The sequence below is a fragment of the Tamandua tetradactyla genome, chromosome 6 (assembly GCF_023851605.1).
Source record: "Tamandua tetradactyla isolate mTamTet1 chromosome 6, mTamTet1.pri, whole genome shotgun sequence".
In the NCBI taxonomy this organism is placed as follows: Eukaryota; Metazoa; Chordata; class Mammalia; order Pilosa; family Myrmecophagidae; genus Tamandua; species Tamandua tetradactyla.
The window spans coordinates 80625118-80650367 of record NC_135332.1 but is presented as its reverse complement, the minus strand read 5'-3'; the positions used below and the strand labels follow the sequence as shown (position 1 = coordinate 80650367).

The 25250-nt window shown below is 37.4% G+C and overlaps 1 long non-coding RNA gene across 1 annotated transcript in view; it reads left to right on the top strand.

Annotated features, from left to right (window-relative positions):
• The window catches only part of LOC143686165 (uncharacterized), an 80964-nt gene that overhangs the window by 37491 nt on the left and 18223 nt on the right, over positions 1–25250 (top strand). The window lies entirely within an intron of this gene.

Genomic DNA, 25250 nt, shown 5'->3' with positions numbered 1-25250 from the left:
TAAGATGAACATCAAACTATTTTTCATTTGCATGGCCCCAGTGTTCCAAATAATTCCAGTGATTTGCTTAAGACAGTCTGAAAGCATGGGCATTGTTGAGTGACACAAACAAAGGCTTCTGACTTCACTTTCTCTTTTCCTTAGTGCAGGTAAGATCACATTTTACCTGTCCTTAAAGTTCTCTATTTTCTTTCCTCTTTTCTTTATTTTCTTGTTCTCTGTAAAGGTATGATTTAAAAAATGCAGGATTACATTTAGTCTCCATAATGTAAGTGAAGCAGATTATATGCTAACCCTTTTTAGGTTTGGTTCAGTTGCTTTGAAGAATCTGTGGAAAGCAATGTCTGTACATGGTGAGAGCCTTTCACTAATGATAGATCTAGGTAACATTAAGACCCTGCTATGTGCTGAACACTCCACTGAGAACCTTATATGTAATATCACATTTTGGCCTCCCATGAACCGTATGGCAAAGGGGGTATGGATAAGGAAAGTGTAGCTTAAAACGTTTAGGTAACTTGTCCAAGGCCACTTGGCCAGTTGTAAACCTAGCAGTCTGGCTCCAGTGCCCAGATACTAAATTTTGCTCTACTATAGCTTGGCTGCATTTTTTTTTTTTTTTTACATCTAGAGGGATGTGAATTTCTGCTTAGTGATACATAGATAGATATAGCAGACAGGTTACAGAGTGTACAGGTAGGTGAGAAGTGTAGGTGGTTCCATAATGCCTTCTAGCCAATGTAGGCAGAAAGACAGGAGTGTCATAAAGTGGTCCTATTTCTACAAAGCTCTGCCAACTTTCATGGCCATCCTGAATATAGTGAAGATATTGAAAGAGACAACAGAGAACAACCCTGTAGTTTCTGCAGCTTTTTCAAAATTCAAATACAGAATATTGTGCTTTTGAAGCACTGAGTTTGGTCTTCCAAGTTCTCTTTTCCTACCTCCATTGAAACATGTCCCATGTAGTTTGGACCAGTTAGCACCTTTGGTAAGTGCCTAAAGACCAAGCTCATGGAGAACCATGAATCTTTTACTATCTAGTGGTATGGCAAAGGATCTGAATAGAAACAAATATGATGCATATGACCAGGAAGGTTAATTTTGCAAAGAATCCAGGAGTTAACCTGAGTATATCCCCAAGCATCTACATGTGGGTGGGAACAAAGGGAAATTACTGACATTGAGTTAAATGACCAAAAACCAGAATCTAGGCAATATCCCAGGATGTTCAGAGGGTAACAATATCATTGAAAGGATTCCTGTGTGTCTGGGCTGGTCAAACCTTTGTCACTACAAAGTTCTGAGAGGAGGAAGAGCTTGGTCAAAATTGGGACTGGCAAGTGTCCACCAATTCCATGATTGTATGATTATGAACTTGGTGGTGGCAGTGGGGGTGTGTTTCTGTGGGCCTCTCAGGTCAATTATGTTGGCCATCCCCTCCAAGAGGCCTTGCGTTTTATGAGGAATAAATGTGTGTTTGGCATATTGTGTACTTTTTTTAAAAAGAAAGTTCCTTGTACAAAATGGATAACCTAGTATTAGATATTTTTAAAATATTTTTTTCCAACAAGATAATGTGCATATGGCTGAGAAACCAAATGGTACCAAAAGTCTAATGATAAAAAATGGCCTACTCTTCCCCCTTTACACATACCCTTTCATTTGTCCAGGTGTTTCTTCTGCTTATTGCCCTCATATGTCTAAATGAAGTGAATATACAGGGATTTTTTTCCCAGATGAACTTTAAATGTATTCTGTTGAATTTCTGTTATTCTAGGCAAGGATTAGTTTCTTTTAAACTATTTCTGTTCTCAAAAAATTACAAACATCACACATATTTTAAGAAATAATAATTTCCATATGCATTATTATGATTGTGTAAATATTATTTACAGCAGACCCAAATTTTCTATCATTGTTACATTTCCCTTCTTGTGCAACATTTTCATCTTTCTAGACTTTCTCTCTTTCACACTTTTAAAATTATGAAATTAATATGCAAAGGTTCAAAAATACAAAATGTTGAAGTTTAATAAATAATATTGACAAATCTGTAAGTACCTCCCCCTATTGTAATTCCTTATCATAATTTTCTCCCTCTGCCCTGGAGGTAAACACTTTCTGACTGATGATCATTTCCTTGCTTCATCATATAGTTGCACTGATTATACATAAAGGTCTAAACAACATACTTTTGCCTGTTTTTAAAATTTTTTCTAGGTGGAATCATAATATATGTATTCTTTCATAGGTTGATTTTTATTTTTTTAACATGGGGAGGTAATGGGAATCAAACCCAGGTCTCCAGCATGGCAGGCGAGAACTCTGCCACTGTTCCACCATTGCCTGCCCCATAAGGTGATTTTTTTTTCTTGAATATTTTTATTCAACATTTGATTGTTTCAAGTCATTGAATGTAGCTATTTTTCATTCATTTACATTGCTGTGGTATCCCATTTTATAAATATAATGCAATTTTATGGATTCTACTTTTGATGGCTATTTGATCACGTTACTTTGAATCTATTAAAAACACCACAACTAGGCACATTCTTCAACATGTTTTTGTGCTCATGTGCATGAGTTTCTCTAGGTGAATTCCCTACAAGTAGGCATATATTTCTTCAGTTTTACCATACGATGCCAGCTATTTCCATAGTGGTTGTGCCAATTTAAACACTCACCAGCCATGCATAAATGTTCCTGTTGCTCCACTTAGTGGAGCAGTATCACTTCTTGTTATCAGAAATTTTCATTTCTCTTTCTTTTCTTTGGCCAACCTGGTGGGTACCTTGTGTGATTACTAAAATGGTTGACCACACTTTATGTTGATTAGCCACTTGGATTTCCAAGTCAAAGAGCATCTTAAATATTTTGCCCATTCTTTCAATTGGAATCATGTTGATTTTCAGGAGTTATTATTATCATTATTCTTTTATGTTCTGGATAATAGATGTATTATATATATATACTTCAAATATCTTTCCTCATTACTGTCTTATCTTTTAACATTCTGTCATGGTAAGTTTCATGTGTCAACTTGGTCAAGTGGTGGTACCTGTTTGTCTAGTTAGGCAAGTGCTGGCCTGTCTGTTGCTATGAGGACATTTCATAGGATTAAATCATGATCACATTTGCTGCATCCACAGCTGATTCCATTTGTAATCAGCCAAGGGGAGTGTCTTCTGCAATGAATGATGCTTAATATAATCACTGGAAGCCTTTTAAGGGGAATTCAGAAGAGAGAGGCTCTCTTCCAGCTTCAGCTGGTGAGCCTCTCCTGTGGAGTTCATCCAGAACCTCCATTGGAATCATCAGCTTCACAGCCTGCTCTACAGATTTTGGACTCTATGTTCCCATGGTTATGCGAGACACTTTTTAAATTTTATAGTTACAAATATTTCCTGCTGATTCTGTTTCTCTAGAGTACCCTAACTAATACAACTTGGTACCAGGAGTGGTTCTTAAGAAACAGAATCTTAAAACTGGGTATTTATGAATGGTTTTCTACTCTGACTGGACTCAAAGGCACCAAGAACTCTGATTCTCATAACCAGAATGACACTCCTAATCCATGGAGTGAGTTGGCAAAAGAGGTAGTCAAAATATCGCCATTCGATTCTTCTAATGCTTCACTTGTATGAAGTCAGACTCTGGGGGATAATGTTTTTGACACTTTTATAGAGTTTTGTGGAAATAGCAGGTATAACGATGTTGGCTGGTTGTTGTTGTTAGATACACTGGATATATTAAGTAGTGAAAGGAATGGGCTTAAAGCTTCAAATGAGAAGCTTGAGCGCTGTCTGACAGATGTAGAAATTTCTATGAGTGCCTTGAAGGAAAGTCTTATTTCCTGTAGCTGTAGACTTGAGATCTCTGAAAATCAGACTCAGAATCTTATTGTTAGAGTAGCAACTTTACAACATAAACTGAAATCTCAGTCTTGCATAGTGTCTGCCATTAAAGTGAGGGCATTGATTGGAAAGGAGAAAGGGACCATGAAAAATGGGATGGTGACACTTGGATTGATAATGATGTTGGGGGCAAGGTTGAAACCCTAACCCACGCTGAGTCTTTAGATAACCCTGTAATAGTCTGCCCTGAGGACATAGCTGCCCCACCTCCAGCCTGCCTTGAGGAGTTGGCCACCCAACTTCCACCTGAAGGTATTAGCTCTAGAGTGATTAATCCTGTTTCACCAGATGAAACTGCAAATGGATGCCCTGAAGCAAATGGGTTGAAAGATATTTCTAATTCTTTTCATGACCCACCCCCACCCCCCCTCATTTCTTCCAGACCTATAACTAGGCTAAACTCCCAACAGGCCCCTAAAAGTGAAGTACAAAGTATCACACACGAGGAGTTATACTCCAAAAGAACTGTGTGAGTTTTCCAATTTATATAGACATAAATCAGGGGAATATATGTGGCAATGGATTTTAAGGGTGTGGAATAATGGTGGGAGGAATATAAGACTGGATCAGGCTGAATTTATTGATATGGGCCCACTAAGCAGAGATTCTGCATTTAATGTTATAGCTCAAGGGGTTAGAAAAGGCGTTGACAGTCTGGATGATTGTTGAAACATGGATCAAAAGGCAGCAGATGTTACTTGAGGTTGAAATGCCAAAACTGCACTGGTATAATGTAGATGAGGGGTTCCAGAGGCTTAGAGAGATGGGAATGTTAGAGTGGACTTATCATGCAAAGCCTGCTCTTATACCCTGGAATGTCTGGAGGATGCACCTTTTACCAGAACAGTGAGAAATAAACTTGTGAGATTAGTACCATCATCCCTGAAGAGCTCTGTAGTTGCACTTCTCTGTAGGTCAGATATTATTGTGGGAACTGCTGTCACTGAATCCTTAAACACAATGGGGATGACCCGTTCTGTGGATACCAGTCAGCCTCTTTCCCCAGCACCTCCTGTCATTGCCCAATGGGCTCATGAACAAAGTGGTCATGGGGGTAGGGATGGAGGTTATGCATAAACTCAGCAACATGGACTTTCACTCACCAAGGCTGACCTAGCTACAGCCACTGCTGAGTGCCCAATCTGCCAGCAGCAGAGACCCACACTCAGCCCCCAATATGGCACCATTCCCTGAGGTGACCAGCTCGGCTACATGGTGGCAGGTTGATAACATTGGACCACTCCCTTCATGGAAGGGGCAGCAATTTGTTCTAACCAGAATAGATACACACTCTGGAATTGGTTTTAATTTTCCTGCATGCAGTGCTTCTGCCAAAACTACCATCTGTGGGCTTACAGAGTGTCTTATGCATTGCCACATTATTCCACACAGAATTGCTTCTGATCAAGGAACACTCTTCACAGCAAATGAAGTGTGGGAATGGACACATGCTCATGGAATTCTCTGGTCTTACCATGTTCCCCATCATCCAGAAGCAGCAGGATTGATAGAACAGTGGAATGGCCTTTTGAAAACTCAATTATGGTGCCAACTGGGTGGCAATACCTTAAAGGGCTGGGGTAGTGTTCTCCAGGAAGCTGTGTATGCTTGGAATCAGCATCTGCTGTGTAGTGCTATTTCTCCAACAACCAGGATCTATGGGTCCAGGAACCAAGGGTTGGAAATGGGAGTGACATCACTCATCATCAATGAAAATAACACAGTTACCTGCTATGTGGCTTCCTCATAAGCTTTATTTCACTTTTTCCCAACATTCTTTTGCCTGTTATTCTTTTGGGTCTATCACTCATCAAATAATATTTATGGAGAATTAACAAAGAAAACAAACAAGCAAACAAAAGAAAAAGAAAAAAATAAATATTTATGAAGTATCTATAATGTGCCAAGTGCTATCTTAATGCTCCAGTATCACTGTAGCTTTTAAAATTGCTTTTTGGGAAGGATGTACAGTAAGTCGTATCTCTGAATGTGAGTTGAAACCAATTTAATACTACCTCTTCTTGCATGAAGTCTAATTTGGACATGGAGGTCCTGGTATTTGTTAGGCAAATTTGGGAGTGTTAATTAGTATGCAGCTAAGTTATTGGGCTTTGACAGTTTATGTGAAGTTTCATCACCTCCCTGACATACTGATTTACCAAAAGTCGAGTTAAAGGAAATTTAGGAGTCTTGTTACTCTTGTACTTTTAGTTAGCAGGTGAGAAAGCTGAGGTCACAGATGGCAATTGTGAAAAGATTTATATCAAATTTGTATCAGAACTGGCATCAGCACCTGGGTTTTCTGACTCTCGATTGAAGGATTTTTCTCCATCAATTAAGTGTGGGGAGAACCTAAAAAGGAATGAGCCCAGAAAGGACTAAAAGGCTGAAAACCAGACTCAATCCTGATTTGCAAATATCTGTCCTGGACAAAGTGAGGCTAATGGAAGAATTCATAATGAGATACATTAAGGGTATAAATGACTTTTAGGGCAGGAATTGTAATGATTAGCACTTTATATTCATTGAAAGCACAAAAGGAACAAATGTATTTAAATTTGCTCCTCTGAAGTTTCTGGTGAGAAATAAAAATTCCCTATAGTTAAATGTAGGAAGATGGTTCTGGAGACAAAAAAGGAAAAATTTTTGAAAGGTATTTTTAGAGAATAACCTACTTCCAGGTCTGTGTGTGTGCATGTATGTATGTGTGTGTATGTTGTGTGTGCATGTGTGCAAATGTGTGTGTGTGTGTGCACATGCATGTGTTTTTAGCTGCCAACCTCCTGTTCAAAGAGGAGAAAGTCCATTGTATAAGTCAGGCTGTGAGAGAATAGAGCTGGGCTTGGGGAGAATCCTACCTGTTTATGGGATCTCTGAATTCTGCAGAGTCCAATCTGATTGAAAAGCACAAGCCAGATCATTTGCCCAGAATGAATTTATCTTAGGGTAGAGAGTGACTTACTGAGAGTATTACAGCTATGACATTCCAGGAAGAGTTCTCTGCCTGCATATGAAGAAGTAATTTGGAAATATAGGTGATATTTGGCAGCTATTGACTCATGCTCTTTCATTTCAACTAAATTGAATAATCAATGTCCAATAAAAAGCCTTGTCCACAGTGGGTTCTTGACAAATATTTGATGAACAAATTCTGTTCTTTGGTACAATAGAGTGCTCTAATTCTTTTACTGAGTTTATGAAAAGCAATTCCAAGTCAGTGGCACAGAGTTAGTTTTGGATTTCTATTCTCTCCAGACATTGTACTGGGTTATACCCCACAGGTGCCTGCCAGAGATACAGTTTTCCCGGCTCTGTCTGAGCTCACAACCCAGGTAGGAGCTGGGATGGCTGTGGCAGCAGAAACATGCAAAAGGGATGTTTCTGGTCCTTTCATTGGCTTCCTACCCAGCACCTCTAAAATGCTTTCTTGGCACTAACCTTTTTGGACAGTAATAAGGGTAGGAAGGAAAGACCAATTTATCAATATAGAATAGATGCTCAAGTGTGCTCTTGATCAGACATGTTTTATAAGTAGAATGTTCACAATTCATTTATTTGTCTTTATGGCTTTGGTCACATAGAGCTGTGGGGATTTGACTCAGGGCATTATAGATATCCAATGTTGCCAAATCAATTTACCATCTAATGTGTGGCTTTAGAGAGCAGTAAGTAATTTTCCTGGGTACACTGACTTTTTAGGCACCTGACAAATGTCTTCACAAGTGCCAGAAAAGGAAGATTACATCTATATAAACAAAAAGTCATTTCCTCCTCCCCCGATGAAATATGTTTTTTTTTGTGGTGCTTTCCTCAGCACTTTTTCTTCTCTGCTTTTGTTTATCACACAAATGGCATAAAAACTACACACAGGAAATAAAGAAAAGAGAAGAAAATTGTCCAAAATATCACCACTAAAATATAGAATATGTCTTGATTTTTAGTGATTTCTGTATAGACACTCTAGTGAGATGTAAATTACACAGTGATAATCACAAATAGTTAGAATGTCATCTCCCATTTAATACCAAAATTGATGTTATGTGCATTTTCTATGTTGAATAATTTCCATAAGCTACAATATTAATAGCTATATTATTTTGGTGAATGTGTTACATGTCTATGGATCTGTCTATTGCTTGATGCTTATCTAGAGTTTCCAGGTCTTTGTACTATTTGAACCACTGAAATGAGGGATTTTACATATATGGTTTGTTCCTTTCTTTAAACAGCAGTACAGCATAGAGGTAAGCTCTTCCCTAAAGAAGTTTACATTTTAGTGGCAACAGAAAGACATGCAATAAAATACAGATAACAATGGGTAGCAGTTGCTATAGTAGCTGGGTACAGTGAGAGTACAGCTGATGGCAAATTCCTGATGGGTAGGAAGATTTTATTTTAATTTAATTCTTTATTTTTTAATAAAATAAGTGATGTTGTTACTGAGTCTTAAAAGATGTGCATGTTTTAACCGAAGAAGTGGATGTCAAAAGGGAATTCCAGACATAGGGGAGAGCTTGTGCAATGACATGGATGCCTGAGAAGTTGTGTGCACTGCCAGCCTTTGGGAATAGCTGGAGGTCTGGGTAAGGGGGCCCAGATGTAGGGCCGAGGGCATGCTGTCATTAAGAAGAGCCTCATGTACTCAGCTTCAGAGGTGTATTTTCTCAAGGAGGCAATGGCAGAACTCTTGAAGGGTTTTAAGCAGATAAGAGATGTACTATGATTTCTCCTTTAGGGAGATCTTTCTGCCAGCCTTAAGGTTGAGAGATTTAAGTGACAAATTACTGGAAGGAGATAGATTTACATGACTGCTGGAGCTCAGGTAGGAGACGGGGGCCTCAGGTGCATTGTGTTGTACGTGTTGGTGAGGCTTTTCATTAAGTTCAGGGTGAAACTAAAGATTTTAAAGTCATTTCTATACAGGGTATATTGCCATATATATACACTGAAAGTATTTGGGTAGATGGATGATGTCATCTGGGGAGATTGTGCAGACTGAGGCAATACCAAAGACAGAGGGCTGGGGAGTCAGGCCAGTTATGGAGAAAGTGGGAGAGGGAAGAAAGTCAAGGCAAAGGACCAGCAAGGAAAATAGAAGGTAACTCAGGATTGAATACTCAAAAATATTTCTTGGATAAGTGCTTTTGGAGAAAAAAATGTATTTTGTCCATTTAATTTTTTCTGGATTAAAACCCTTACTGATAACCCATCTGAATTTTTTCCAAATCATTTAGATTTTAGCCCTTTGTAAAGGTCATTTTTGGTATCCATGTTTCCTAGTCCATTGCAGTTTTTTTTAAAATTATGGCTATCATGACTGCAACCATTTAAAACACTTGAATTGTGATGTTTTCCCTTTGTGATTTCTTCTTTTGTACTGAAGTCTACGCAAAGCAATGAAAATGGTTTGAAGGGTGGAGAATTAGAGATAGGGAGACCAGCTAAGATTTCCTGAGTTGATTTTTCTTATTGCAAAATATTGTAATATCATTTATGACTTCATATGCTCTTCTTCAAAGGAATAGCCTGAAAACAGGATTTGGCTGCAGGTAGTTTACTTTTGAAGAAGATCTTGGAAAACAGAAATTAGGGGATGGGGAAACTGAGGCAGAAATGGTGAGGAGAGTTGTTTGCCTCCATGGGTGGGGCTTACTCCACCTGGGACCTTCTGATTCCACTGACTCCCAGGCCTCTGAGCTGAAACTTGCCCTCAGAGAAATGAATCCCCCACACTTCTGGCCTATGCCTGTGCACAGTCTGAGCTGTGTTGTCCACTTTTCCCTGAACCAGAAAAGCCACAGATGCTGCAGTGTGTATGGAGATCAGGCACAGAGGCCCCCAGCATGAAATGGGCCATCAAAGCCATGATGATAGCAGATGGGCCATCGGTGTGGCATGGAGCACCCAGAATCATATAATGCAATTGTGAACTAGCATATTTTGGCTGTTGGTAGTCTTATTGAGTATGGAATTACATTATTTCCTGCTTAAAATAGTGCTTGCCTTATATAAATCTACTAGATGACATACTTATTCACTTCCATAGGCAAAATAATTATAAATAGAATTTAAGAGATCCTCTTGGGCTAACCACAATGGCTCAGTGGGCAGAGTTCTCACCTGCCATGTGGGAGACCTGGGTTTGATTCCTGGTGCCTACCCATGCAAAAAAAAAAAAGAGATCCTCTCTTTTGAATTAGATGCATCATTTTGCAATCAGAGATCTGGGTTATTTGTTGTTTGACTTTAGGGAAGCTAATTAACATCACTTGTTGTCAGTATTCTAATTTGTAAAATGGAAGTAATCATATGTATCTCATGGCATTTGTTCTAGTTTGCTAGCTGCCAGAATAAAACACACCAGAGATAGATTGGCTTTTTTTTTATTAATTAACAGAAAAAAAGAAATTAACCCAACATTTAGAAATCATATCATTCTACATATGCAATCAGTAAACATCATCACATAGATGCATGATCATTGTTTCTTAGTACATTTGCATCGGTTTAGAAGAACTAGCAACACAACAGAAAAAGATATAGAATGTTAATATACAGAAAAGAAATAAAAGTAATAATAATAGTGAAAAAAACAACAACAAACAAAACAAAACATAAAAACCTATAGCTCAGATGCAGCTTCATTCAGTGTTTTAACTTGACTACTTTACACTTAGGTATTATTGTGCTGTCCATTTTTGAGTTTTTGTATCTAGTCCTGTTGCACAGTCTGTATCCCTTCAGCTCCAATTACCCATTATCTTACCCTGTTTCTACCTCCTGCTGGACTCTGTTACCAATGACATATTCCAAGTTTATTCTCGAATGTCCGTTCACATCAGTGGGACCATACAGTATTTGTCCTTTAGTTTTTGGCTGGACTCACTCAGCATAATGTTCTCTAGGTCCATACATGTTATTATATGCTTCATAAGTTTATCCTCTCTTAAAGCTGCATAATATTCCATCATATGTATATACCACAGTTTGTTTAGCCATTCTTCCGTTGATGGACATTTTGGCTGTTTCCATTTCTTTGCAATTGTAAATAATGCTGCTATAAACATTGGTGTGCAAATGTCCGTTTGTGTCTTTGCCCTTAGTCCTTTGAGTAGATGCCTAGCAATGGTATTGCTGGGTCATATGGCAATTCTATATTCAGCTTTTTGAGGAACCGCCAAACTGCCTTCCACAGTGGCTGCACCATTTGACATTCCCACCAACAGTGGATAAGTGTGCCTTTTTCACCGCATCCTCTCCAGCACTTGTCATTTTCTGTTTTGTTGATAATGGCCATTCTGGTGGGTGTGAGATGATATCTCATTGTGGTTTTGATTTGCATTTCTCTAATGGCCAGGGACATTGAGCATCTCTTTATGTGCCTTTTGGTCATTTGTATTTCCTCCTCTGAGAGGTGTCTATTCAAGTCTTTTTCCCATTTTGTAATTGGGTTGGCTGTCTTTTTGTTGTTGAGTTGAACAACCTCTTTATAAACTCTGGATACTAGACCTTTATCTGATATGTCATTTCCAAATATTGTCTCCCATTGTGTAGGCTGTCTTTCTACTTTCTTGATGAAGTTCTTTGATGCACAAAAGCATTTAATTTTGAGGAGTTCCCATTTATTTATTTCCTTCTTCAGTGCTCTTGCTTTAGGTTTAAGGTCCATAAAACCGCCTCCAATTGTAAATTCATAAGATATCTCCCTACATTTTCCTCTAACTGTTTTATGGCCTTAGACCTAATGTTTAGATCTTTGATCCATTTTGAGTTAACTTTTGTATAGGGTGTGAGATATGGGTCTTCTTTCATTATTTTGCATATGGATATCCAGTTCTCTAGGCACCATTTATTGAAGAAACTGTTCTGTCCCAGGTGAGTTGGCTTGACTGCCTTATCAAAGATCAAATGTCCATAGATGAGAGGGTCTATATCTAAGCACTCTATTCAATTCCATTGGTCGATATATATATATCTTTATGCAAATACCATGCTGTTTTGACCACTGTGGCTTCATAATATGCCTTAAAGTCAGGCAGCACAAGACCTCCAGCTTCGTTTATTTTCCTCAAGACGTTTTTAGCAATTCGGGGCACCCTGCCCTTCCAGACAAATTTGCTTATTGGTTTTTCTATTTCTGAAAATAAGTTTGTTGGTATTTTGATTGGAATTGCATTGAATCTGTAAATCAATTTAGGTAGGATTGACATCTTAACTATATTTAGTCTTCCAATCCATGAACATGGTATGCCCTTCCATCTATTTAGGTCTTCTGTGATTACTTTTAACAGTTTTTTGTAGTTTTCTTTATATATGTTTTTTGTCTCTTTAGTCAAATTTACTCCTAAATATTTCATTCTTTTAGCTGCAATTGTAAATGGGATTCATTTCTTGATTTCCCCCTCAGCTTGTTCATTACTAGTGTATAGAAATGCTACAGATTTTTGAATGTTGATCTTGTAACCTGCTACTTTGCTGTACTCATTTATTAGCTCTAGTAGTTTTGTTGTGGATTTTTCTGGGTTTTCGATGTATAGTATCGTATCGTCTGCAAACAGGGATAGTTTTACTTCTTCCTTTCCAATTTTGATGCCTTGCAGTTCTTTTTCTTGTCTAATTGCTCTGACTAGAACCTCCAGTACAATGCTGAATAACAGTGGTGATAATGGACGTCCTTGTCTTGTTCCTGATCTTAGGGGGAAAGTTTTCAATTTTTCCCCATTGAGGATGATATTAGCTGTGGGTTTTTCATATATTCCCTCTATCATTTTAAGGAAGTTCCCTTGTATTCCTATCTTTTGAAGTGTTTTCAACAGGAAAGGATGTTGAATCTTGTCAAATGCCTTCTCTGTATCAATTGAGATGATCATGTGATTTTTCTGCTTTGATTTGTTGATATGGTGTATTACATTAATTGATTTTCTTATGTTGAACCATCCTTGCATACCTGGGATGAATCCTACTTGGTCATGATGTATAATTCTTTTAATGTGTTGTTGGATACGATTTGCTAGAATTTTATTGAGGATTTTTGTATCTATATTCATTAGAGAGATTGGTCTGTAGTTTTCTTTTTTTGTAATATCTTTGCCTGGTTTTGGTATGAGGGTGATGTTGGCTTCATAGAATGAATTAGGTAGTTTTCCCTCCACTTCGATTGTTTTGCAGAATTTGAGGAGAGTTGGTACTAATTATTTCTGGAATGTTTGATAGAATTCACATGTGAAGCCGTCTGGTCCTGGACTTTTCTTTTTAGGAAGCTTTTGAATGACTAATTCAATTCCTTTACTTGTGATTGGTTTGTTGAGGTCATCTATGTCTTCTTGAGTCAAAGTTGGTTGCTCATGTCTTTCCAGGAACCCATCCATTTCATCTAAGTTGTTGTATTTATTAGCATAAACTTGTTCATAGTATCCTGTTATTACCTCCTTTTTTTCTGTGAGGTCAGTGGTTATGTCTCCTCTTCCATGTCTGATCTTATTTATTTGCATCCTCTCTCTTCTTCTTTTTGTCAATCTTGCTAAGGGCCCATCAATCTTATTGATTTTTCTCATAGAACCAACTTCTAGTCTTATTGGTTTTCTCTATTGTTTTCATGTTTTCAATTTCATCTCTAATCTTTGTTATTTCTTTCCTTTTGCTTGCTTTGGGATTAGTTTGCTGTTCTTTCTCCAGTTCTTCCAAGTGAACAGTTAATTCCTGCATTTTTGCCTTTTCTTCTTTTCTGATATAGGCATTTAGGGCAATAAATTTCCCTCTTAGCACTGCCTTTGCTGCGTCCCATAAGTTTTGATATGTTGTGTTTTCATTTTCCTTCGCCTCGAGGTATTTGCTAATTTCTCTTGCAATTTCTTCTCTGACCCACTTGTTGTTTAAGAGTGTGTTGTTGAGCCTCCATGTATTTGTGAATTTTATGGCACTCGGCCTATTATTGATTTCCAACTTCATTCCTTTATGATCCGAGAAAGTGTTGTATATGATTTCAATCTTTTTAAATTTCTTAAGACTTGCTTTGTGACCCAGCATATGGTCTATCTTTGAGAATGGTCCATGAGCACTTGAGAAAAAGGTGTATCCTGCTGTTGTGGGATGTAATGTCCTATAAATGTCTGTTAAGTCTAGCTCATTTATGGTAATATTCAGATTCTCTATTTCTTTATTGATCCTCTGTCTAGATGTTCTGTCCATTGATGAGAGTGGTGAATTGAAGTCTCCAACTATTATGGTATATGAGTTTATTTCCCTTTTCAGTGTTTGCAGTGTATTCCTCACGTATTTTGGGGCATTCTGGTTCGATGCATAAATATTTATGATTGTTATGTCTTCTTGTTTAATTGTTCCTTTTATTAGTATATAGTGTCCTTCTTTGTCTCTTTTAACTGTTTTACATTTGAAGTCTAATTTGTTGGATATTAGTATAGCCACTCCTGCTCTTTTCTGGTTGTTATTTGCATGCAATATCTTTTCCCAACCGTTCACTTTCAACCTATGTTTATCTTTGGATCTAAGATGTGTTTCCTGTAGACAGCATATAGAAGGATCCTGTTTTTTAATCCATTCTGCCAGTCTATGCTTTTGCCTGGGGAATTCAGTCCATTAACATTTAGTGTTATTACTGTTTGGATAATATTTTCCTCTAACATTTTGCCTTTTGTATTATATATATCATGTCTGATTTTACTTATTTCTACACTCTTCTCCATACTTCTCTCTTCTGTCTTTTTGTATCTGACTCTAGTGCTCCCTTTAGTATTTCTTGCAGAGCTGGTCTCTCAGTCACAAATTCTCTCAGTGACTTTTTGTCTGAGAATGTTTTAATTTCTCCCTCATTTTTGAAGGACAATTTTGCTGGATATAGGAGTCTTGGTTGGCAGTTTTTCTCTTTTAGTAATTTAAATATATCATCCCACTGTCTTCTAGCTTCCATGGTTTCTGCTGAGAAATCTACACATAGTCTTATTGGGTTTCCCTTGTATGTGATGGATTGTTTTTCTCTTGCTGCTTTCAAGATTCTCTCTTTCTCTTTGACCTCTGACATTCTAACTAGTAAGTGTCTTGGAGAACGTCTACTTGGGTCTAATCTCTTTGGGGTGCCCTGTACTTCTTGGATCTGTAATTTTAGGCCTTTCATAAGAGTTGGGAAATTTTCAGTGATAATTTCTTCCATCAGTTTTTCTCCTCCTTTTCTCTTCTCTTCTCCTTCTGGGACACCCACAACACATATATTTATGCGGTTCATATTGTCCTTGAGTTCCCTGATACCTTGTTCAAATTTTTCCATTCTTTTCCTGATAGTTTCTGTTTCTTTTTGGAATTCAGATGTTCCATCCTCCAAATCACTAATTCTATCTTCTGTCTCTTTAAATCTATCATTGTAGGTATCCATTGTTTTTTCCATCTTTTCTACTTTATCCTTCACTTCCATAAGTTCTGTGATTTGTTTTTTCAGTTTTTCTATTTCTTCTTTTTGTTCAGCCCATGTCTTCTTAATGTCCTCCCTCAATTTATCAATTTCATTTTTGAAGAGGGTTTCCATTTCTGTTCGTATATTCAGCATTAGTTGTCTCAGCTCCTGTATCTCATTTGAAGTAATGGTTTGTTCCTTTGACTGGGCCATATTTTCAGTTTACTGAGCATGATCTGTTATCTTCTGCTGGTGTCTGGGCATTTAGTCAGATTTCCCTGGGTGTTTAACCCAACAGGTTGAAAAATTTTTCTGTGAAATCTCTGGGTTCTGTTTTTCTTATCCTGTCCAGTAGGTGGCACTCGTGGCACACGTTCGTCTGCGGGTCCCACCAGTAAAAGGTGCTGTGGGTCCTTTAACTTTGGAAAACTCTCGCCGTAGGGGAGGTTCGCCAGCCAAAGTGGCTTGGAAGAGTGCCAGCTGACCCAGGGGTCCAAACGCGGGGTGGGTCGCCGGCCGCCACAGCCCGGGAGAGTGCCCGTCCGAATTTCCTAGTCGGCCTGGGGCACCAAGCGTGGTGGGAGGGCACCAGCCACCACGGCCCAGGAGAGTGCACTGTTCCCAGTTGGACCAGGGAGTCACGTGTTTGGAAGGGACCCCCCCCCAGTCACTGTTCTCTGCGGCCTGAGGATTTCCAATCCAATTCTCTCAGTTGGTCCAGGGGGCCGTGCGTGGTGGGGGCACCAGCTGCCATGGCTTGAGGGGACCACCTGCCCAATTCTGCCTGCTGGCCCAGGAAGGAGGAAGGGAGTGACTCCGGCTCTTGCCGCTCTGCCTGGGAAAGCCCGTGTCCGTCGGCGATCTCACCAGAGCGGGTTCTCTCAGCCAGTCAGCCATTCCAGGATGGGGTACGCTGTCTTTTTGATCTCTGGCATGGCTCTGGAAGCTGTTCTGTATTGTTTCTACTCCTCTAGTAGCTGTTCTGGAGGAGGAACTAAGATCCGCGCATCTTACTAAGCCGCCATCTTCTCTGGAACCCTTAACTGAACATTTTTTTGTTTTCATTTAAATTTTTCTCAGTGTAACAACTACATTTCTATTTAAATAAAACAGCTAGTAAAAGCCATCCTAGAGTTTACGATTGCACTTGTAAGTTTGTCTTAGCCCATTTTCAAATGACATGTTAGTATTTCACATGTAGGGTAACACATAATTCCTGTCTCCTGTTCCTTGTGACTTTGCCATCATTTATTTCACTTATGCATTCACTAGAATTACCCTAAACATTTTCATGATTATTTGTTAAAACAGTTATCTTTTAGATAAGTGAGGAATCAGAAAAATAAAAGGTTTTACATCACTTCACATATTCCTTCTCTGACACTCTTTTTTTCTTCATGTATATCCATGTTCCTGACCTATATTATTTCCTTCTGCCTCGGGAATTGCTTCTAACATTTCTTGCATGTCAGGTTTTCTGATTGGGGTCAACAAATTTCTTTTATGTGTGTGTCTGAGAAAGTCTCTTTTTCTTAATTTATAGAATAAATTCACTGTGTATATATATATATATAAGTCTAAGTTGGTGTTTGTTTTTTTTTCCCATCACTTCAGATATTTTATTCTATTCTATTCTTGTTGCATGGTTGCTCATGAGAGGCCTACTCTACCTGTCATCTTTGTTTGCTTTATAAGTAATATTGTTTTTCCCCTCCTTTTAGCTTCTTTCACAAGGCTCTCTGTGTACCTATTTTTCACCATTTTGAATATTATGTGGCCAAATGTTTTTTAAAAAATGTATCTTGTTTTATATTCTTGAGCTCTTTGAATCTGTGGTTTAGAATTGGAAAATTATCAGCCATTGTTACTTCAAGTATTTTGTGTGCTACCTTTTCTGTTTCTTCTCCTTCTGGTAACCCAATTACATATATTTTACATCTTTTAATATTGTTCCAAAGTTGTTGGATGGCCTGTTTGGTTTCTTTCATTCTGCTTTTCTCTTTTCATTTTAGTTTGGGAAGTTTCTATTGATTTCTCTTTCAAGATTACTAAGTCTATCCTCAATAATGTCAAGTCTACTGATGAGCCCAATCAAAGGCATACTTTATTTCTGTTGCAGTGTTTCTGATTAATAGTATCTCCTTTCCATTATTCCTCAGAATTTCCTTTTCTCTGCCTATTCAGATTGTATTTTTCTTGCCTTTTGGCATGCCTTAGAGATTTTCATTGAAATCCAGACATGCTGAGTCTGATAAAAGGAATTGAGGTTAATAGGCCAATAGTATAAAGATTTATGAAAATCTGGCTAGAAGTTTGGTGGGTTTAATGTTTGCTGTAGCTGTGGTTGCTGGAGGCTTTGGCTTTTCTAGTGTTTTTGTTTTTGTCCTCTTGACCTTGCACTTCCCTCAGTGCTCCACTTCAGAGAGAGTCTGGGCCTTATAGTTCTTTCAGTTATTATCCACCACTATTATCAGACTAGATTATGTTCATGTGGTATAACGTGTTGGAGAGGGAATATGTTATATAATTTTCAAATTATTTCTCAAATATTTTAGTGGGCCTGTGAGTTGCAGCTTGACATTTATAAGTGTTTCTCTAGTGTTATTACATTTTGTGCCTCTCACATTTACTCCTTTCCTTGGATGTAGCATTCCAAGTTATTTCCTTGAAGTCCTGACCCCTATGACTATGTTTTTTTCCTCTTAGATGAGTTAGGAAGGCTGAAAGGACCTAGAGTGGGAGGAATTCCCATCTCCCAGCTGGGATGAGGCTCTGGCAATGTGAGATCCAATCTGCAGTCATAAATCAAGCTAAAATGTTGAAGAAAGGCAGTTTGTGTAGTGAAAATGAATCTATCAGTGGTGCTATGTACTGACAAAAGACTTTTTCCCTTACCTGCTGAAGATGAAGGCAGCTGCATCATAAAAAATGACCCCATAAAGCCAGGAATGTGAGCCTTCCCCAAACTGGATAAGAATTGTCAATTCCTTTATTACCAGTCTGGGTTTTAAATGAAAGCATAATTCAGACATAAAGAGACTAAGAGACCAGGTAAATGGCTTCAGGGCTCTTTCTGTTTCCTTCCTACCTGCCAGGAATTTTGGCTTAACATCAAACAGCCTGACACAGCCCAGCCCGGATACCTGTCTAAGGAACCCATGTTTAAAAAAGGATATCTTCTGTTCCAATTGGCTGACTGACAAATGAAAAATATCTAGCAATGTCATCTTCCTTCTCACTCAAAAATCACAATAATATAGGATCATGAAAGAGAAATGCATATGTAGTATGTAGCATGCATTTGATTTTTTGTTTTGTGACCCAGATTCCTTTCCTGCTTCTTCAATATTAGAGCTGAAACTTCCTTTGGGAAAATTACATCTTTTACATTATCTGCAGTTGGGGCAGTACTCTCCATTGAGGATTTGCACACTTCTAGCAGCATGGTAGATGCATATCTTAGGCTCAGCCAAGGGAACTCTTTACAGGATTTTAATCTTTAGTGGCATGACACAAGGATGGTAAAATGAATGGAGGTTACTCACCTAAGATGCTGACTTATTCTAGTACAATGGTATCCAATAGCTATTTCTGCCATCATGTAAATATTATACACCTGTGCTGTACAGCATTTTTGCCACTGGCCACATGAAGCTACTGAGCACTTAAAATTGACTAGTGTAACTGAGGAACTAAAATTTCACTTTACTTAATTTTAGTTGATTTAATTTAAATGGCCACATGCTGGCCATACCAACTCTTTTGAATAGAACAGCTCTAGGAGAGCTCCCTGGAAGAATCATGCACTTCATACACTACTTGCATTACCAGGGATTCATTTCTTTTTCTGAATGTGGTTCTTTAGCTATTTCTTTGATTCTTGGAAATATCCAAATATTGTTGTAGTAATTTCCTCTTTTTCTCAGTAGCTAGAGTTGATATCTTTTGCTTGTCAGAAAACAATCCTAACTGAAGAGCCTAAGTGGAAAAATTCACTAATTTATTCTCATATCAACAATATTTTAAATATCTGCATGTGTCATGGAAGGAGCTAGTCTTTGGAAATTAAAATAAGTGAAAATAAATACCATGCTTGCCTTTCAAGAACTGAGGCACTTGTGAAAAAGGTAGAAATATGTAAGCCCTTAGGCCTGTGTGAGTAATCCATAATTTAGGAGAATTTTGAGGTCACAGGAAGTTTAATCAATATAGTGCAGTGGGTTTATTAGTGGCCTTTAAGAAGATGTGTCTACCTAGAACATGCATATGTGAACTTATTTGGAAATAGGGTCTTTACAGATGTAATTAAATTAAGAATATGTTGATGAGAATTTAGAGTATCGGGATGAAATCCTCTTGGATTTAGGTTGGGCCCTAAATTCAATGACAAGTATCCTTATGCACCCAGAGAAGAGAAACGATGAGAAGGAAGGCCATATGAAGATTCAGGTAGAAATTAGAGTTATTTTACCACAAACCAGGGAATGCCTGGAGCCATCAGAAGCTGCAACACACTCAAGGGTGTGCCTCCTCCAGAGCCTTTGGAAGAAGCCTGGACCTATAAATAAATTTCTAATGTTTTCATCCATCAAAGCTTCAGTAATTTGTTAAGGCAGCTCTAGGAAACTAATACATTTGGAAAGATGTTCTAATTCAGTTTGAATATCAGAACATGTCCTAAACTCAGCCTCTTGGGTTCTTACCTGGATATCCAATCTTTATTTTGTCAATTCTTTCATGGAAACTGGGCTCTCTTCTTTGCACCTCCAACTGTTAAATTGTGTTCTATTTCAGAATAGATGGTATGTATCCATCTTATCTTTGAGTATTGTCCATTCAAATGTAAGCTCAATGAGGAAAGGGGTATTTGTCTAATTTATTCTCCATTATATTTCTAGCACCTAGGGAAGTATTCAGAATGCATTAGATGTTCAATAAGTATTTAATTGTGAATATATGAATGAATGATGAATATTCTTTTTGCTACATTCTTCCTCCAGACTTTGCCAGACTCCTCTTCTTTCTGCCAAATCTACTTTCAATAGTAGTACTGATGTTGGTAATGTCCAAGTTTGCTATTCTTAATGGGTAAATGATATTTAGACAGTAGGTTTCCCCTTACTAAGGAGAAGAACAGCCAGGGAGTTGACTGGGTCTCCCCTGTCTAATCACAAATGGCTGTAGGCTGCAGCTATGACCCTAAGGAATGTTAAACTAAAACTACAGAGAGAAAGGGACCAGGAGATCTGGAGACATCAGTCTTCAGACAAGTTTATTTTCAGCCAAGTACAAAATTATATACTAGAAAAAAAGGTGAAAAAAGTTGTTTGCATGCAAAAGCTACATAATGCAAAAAACAGGTTCAGGGAAGTAAATACTTTTAATGTTAGGATGTTGCTTTCCCTTTAGCAATTCTCTTCCACACCTCATTGTGCTTTATCTGCATGTCTCAGATTCTACTGAAGTTCCAGATCCTGAAAGCTCAAGTCTACATTTCCTCATAGACTTGTGTTGGCAAGCTTTAGGTTAAACAATAACCTTTTTAACTCCTATAAATGGCTCCTAGATTCTGTCTGCCCTCCACCAAATCAAAGTATCCTGAAAACAGTAAGAGAAAAAGCATCACTGGATAACATTTAAATAATCACATTGTTGTAAAACCTTGGGGGTCCTTTTGTTGTTGTTGATGAAATCCAGTTCATTAATTTTTCTTTTGTTGCTTGTGCATTTCATTTAAACACTAAGAATACATTGCCTAATACAAGGTCCTGAAAATAACTCCCCATTTGCCTATGGTTTCTTCTAAGAGTTTTGTAGTTAAAGACATTTCCTTCTGTTTCTAGTTTTCTGGGTGTTTTTTTTTTTTTAATCAAAAGGTGCTGGATTTTGTCAAATGCTTTTTTTCTGCATCAGTGGAACTGATAATGTGTTTTTCTTCCTTTGTTCTATTAATTGATTTCCTTATGTTGAACAAACTTTAGATACCTGGGATAAGTCCCATTTGATCTTGGTATATAATTCCTTTAATGTATTGCAAGATTCTGTTCATTAGTGTTTTATTAAGAATATTTGCATATATATTCATAAGGATATTTGTAATTTTTATTATGATATCTTTATCTGACTTTCATATTAGGTTGGCGTTGGCCTCATAGAATGAATTAAGAAGTATTTCCTCTTCTTCAGTCTAATGGAAGAGTTTTAGCAGGATTGGTGTTAATTCTTGGAATGTTTGATAAAAATCATCAGTAAACAAAGCCATCTGATCCAGGCCTGTTCTTTGTTGGAAGGTGTTTTTTTTTCCCCCTTCAACTTTTATTTTGAAGTACTTTCAAATTTACATGAAAGTTACAAAAATAATACAAATCTTTTACAGAGAACTCCAATATCCCCCTTCACTTCCCTTGATACTCAGATCTACCAATTTTAACATTTTGCCATATTTGCCCTTTCTCTTTCTTTCTTTCTTTCTTTCTTTCTTTCTTTCTTTCTTTCTTTCTTTCTTTCTTTCTTTCTTTCTTTCTTTCTTTCTTTCTTTCTTTCTCTTTCTTTCTTTCTTTCTTTCTTTCTTTCTTTCTTTCTTTCTTTCTTTCTTTCTTTCTTTCTTTCTTTCTTTCTTTCTTTCTTTCTTTCTTTCTTTCTTTCTTTCTTTCTCTTCCTATCTACTTATCTTGCTATCTGTATTTATCAATCTATTTTCTGAACACTTTACTGTGTGTTGTAAACATCGTTACTTAATACTGTCATCTACATTTCCTAAGAACAAGGATTTTCACTTGTTGCCACCTTAAATGTCAAGTTCAAGAAATTTAACATTGATGTAAACCTTACATCATTTTAAAGGAACACTTTACACTGCCCCTGGGCCTATTTTCCTTCCTTTTTAGATCCCTTCCAGGATTGTTTGTTGAATTTAATTGTCATTGTCTATTTAGTTGTCTTTTATTTTAATTGATTGTATTCAATTCAGCAGGATTAATCACATTCACAAAAGTAATAAAATTAATCACTTTCACCACCTTCCATTACTAAAATATTCCCATTTCCCCAAACAGTAACCCTATATCCATTATGCATTAACTGCCCATTCTCCCCTGCCACCTACCCCTTGCTACCTGTAAAAACTTTTGTCTCTGTGAGCTTGCATATTCTCCAGTATTTTCTTGTTATTACCATGGGAATTAAATTTGACATGCTAAATCTCTAACAATCATATTTGCTTTGATACCAACTGAACTTCGATAGTATACACAAACTATGTTCCTATACCCTTTTGTTCCCCTACCTTTAGGTAGTACTTTACCAATTCCATGTTTATACATTATGAGTCCAAAATCACTGGTTTATCATTACATTTTATGCATTTGCCTTTTACATCCTGTAGGAAGTAAAAAGTGGATATATAAACCATAATACAATAGTCCTGGCATTTACATTTATCCCTCTTGTTACCTATCTAGGTCTTTATTTCTTCATGAAGCTTTGGCCTATTGTCTATTGTACTTTCCTTTCAATCTTCAGAATTTCTTTGGTATTTCTTATTGGGCTGGTCTTGTGGTTCGGAACTCCTTCAGCTTTTGTTTATCTAGGAATGACAATCTCACCTTCATTTTAGAAATACAATTTTGCAAGATATAGGATTCTTGGTTGGCATTTTTTTCTTTCAGCCTTCTTCTATTCATGGTTCCTGATGAGAAATCAAAATTTAATCTTACAGAGGCTCCCCTTTAAGTGACATGTTGCTTCTCTCTCCTGGATTTCTGAACTTTGTTTTTATCTTTGGCATTCAATAGTTTGGTTATATATGCTGTGCCTGGGTATATTTGGATTTATCCTGTTTTGGAGTTAGTTGAATATATTGGATGTGCATACTGATATATTTCATTAACTTGGGGAAGTTTTCAGCATAATTTCTTTGAATGTTCTCTGTGTTCCTTCTTCTCTTTCTTCTACTTTTGTGGCTCCCATAATGTGTATGTTGGTGTACTTGATGGTGTCCACAGGTTTGTCAGGTTCTGCTCACTTTTCTCCATTCTTTATTCTTTTTCTTCCTCAAACTTAATTATTTCAGTTGTCTTATCTTTAAGGTCTCTGATTCTTTATTCTGCCAGTTCTAACCTGCTATTGAATCTCTCTAGGGAATTTTAAATTTCCATTTGGTTCCTTTCTGTTCTGATTGGTTCCTTTTCATAACTACCATCTCTATTGATATGCTCTTTGAATTCATCTGCCATTTTCTTGATTCCCTTTAGTTCTTTGTTCATTTTTTTCCCTTTAGCTCTTTGGACATATTTAGGATGTTTTCTCCATAGTTTCTTGTCTTCTTCATCTTTCAAATGGGGTTCTCTCTCTCATGTGCAGCAAAATAGGAAAATAATGATTTCTGGCACTGAATTGCCTATTGATGCATCTACATGAATTTGGGAGATGGAGACTAAGTATGAAGATGTTATTGGAGAGGAGCTATTTGATCTAGGCTTATTGGCCACAATACAGCTGGTCACCAGGAAGTAATATGAAGGAAATATGAAGGATGGGGATAGGCAGGAAAAGGCAGTTGATGAATTTTTCATTATATTCTAGTTTTGAAAGACTGACTTAGAAATTTTACTTTAGCAATTAGCAAATGCAGCCAGCACACAAAACTACTTTTCTGTTGACAAAAAAGAAATCCTGGTGATTCAAACTTTAAATACTTGTAGGATAACCTGAGGAGAGTAGGGTAAAAGTTTACTCATAGGACCATTTTTTCAAAAAGTCTTTGTCTAGAATGTCTGGCCCTCCTCATATATGGTTTCTAATGCTTTAATCTTCTTCTTTGCCTGGGCATTGCTTTGTGTTTCTCTATTTTATAACTTTTTGTTGAAACCTAAACATTTTGATATTTTAATGTGTTATCCTAGGAATTTAGATTTTGAATCATCTATTTCTTAAACTTGTATCTAGCTAATTTTATGACAGAGCTTTCCTTGAATACAAGGAGCTAACAGAAAGAAAAAAAATTCAACTCTTCCATTCTTTGCCTATTAATCAGTGACAGTGTTCTCTTTGCAGGTTTATGCATACAATGGGTTTAGAGAATAGCTCCAGGCAAAAGTGTCAGTTTCTCACTGAACTTTTCTGAATATGCATCTATTCTTAGGTATGTGCATGTTGTCTTATTATTTTCCCATTTCCATGGTTCCAAATACCACTTTCACCCTATGAAACAGTTTCCTCATGGTTCTGACACTGTACTGTATGTCCTACAGCCAGTAATCTTTTGTTCCTGCATGACTTGAATGATCTTCTATAACATTCAATAGGGGAACTCAGTGAATCACCTTCTATATGCAGGACAATTTCTAGGACAGCAAATCTCCCAGGACATAGACTAATTTGCCCAGACATATATGTTCCCTGTAAGTGCATGCTGGTTATTCTGCTTCCACCATATCTGGGACTCTGGATCTGCACTGGGAGCATGGGCCAGCTCCATACTGAGCTGGTGAGACTTGAGAGAGGAGCAGCCAAGGCACCAGAAGATCCTACTGCTTTTAAGTAGCATTTTTATAGATTTGGTACTCACCCTGTCAGTGCAGTCCATTATCTGTTTTCTGGAGATTTAAGAAATGTTTCTTCTAGTTCTTGCTGGTTGTTTAAAACTTCTGTGGGGGGACAAACCCTAAACAGTCATTCTTCACCTTCTTGATTGGGTTGGCGCTCCCTGTAGACTGTTTTCATTGTTGTCATGTGGTTAATTATTTTATTTGAATTGGCTAATTCTGTAAAATATTTGTTGTTTGGCTTATTTTTCCAGGGTCTTATGTAATATGGTAAGCTCTCTTCTGCTGAGTATGATTCTTATTCTCTTATCACATTTTAGTATCTTAGAGAATGAGTAGCAATATTGAGACTTTAGAAGATACATTAGCTGTTCCTCACTATTT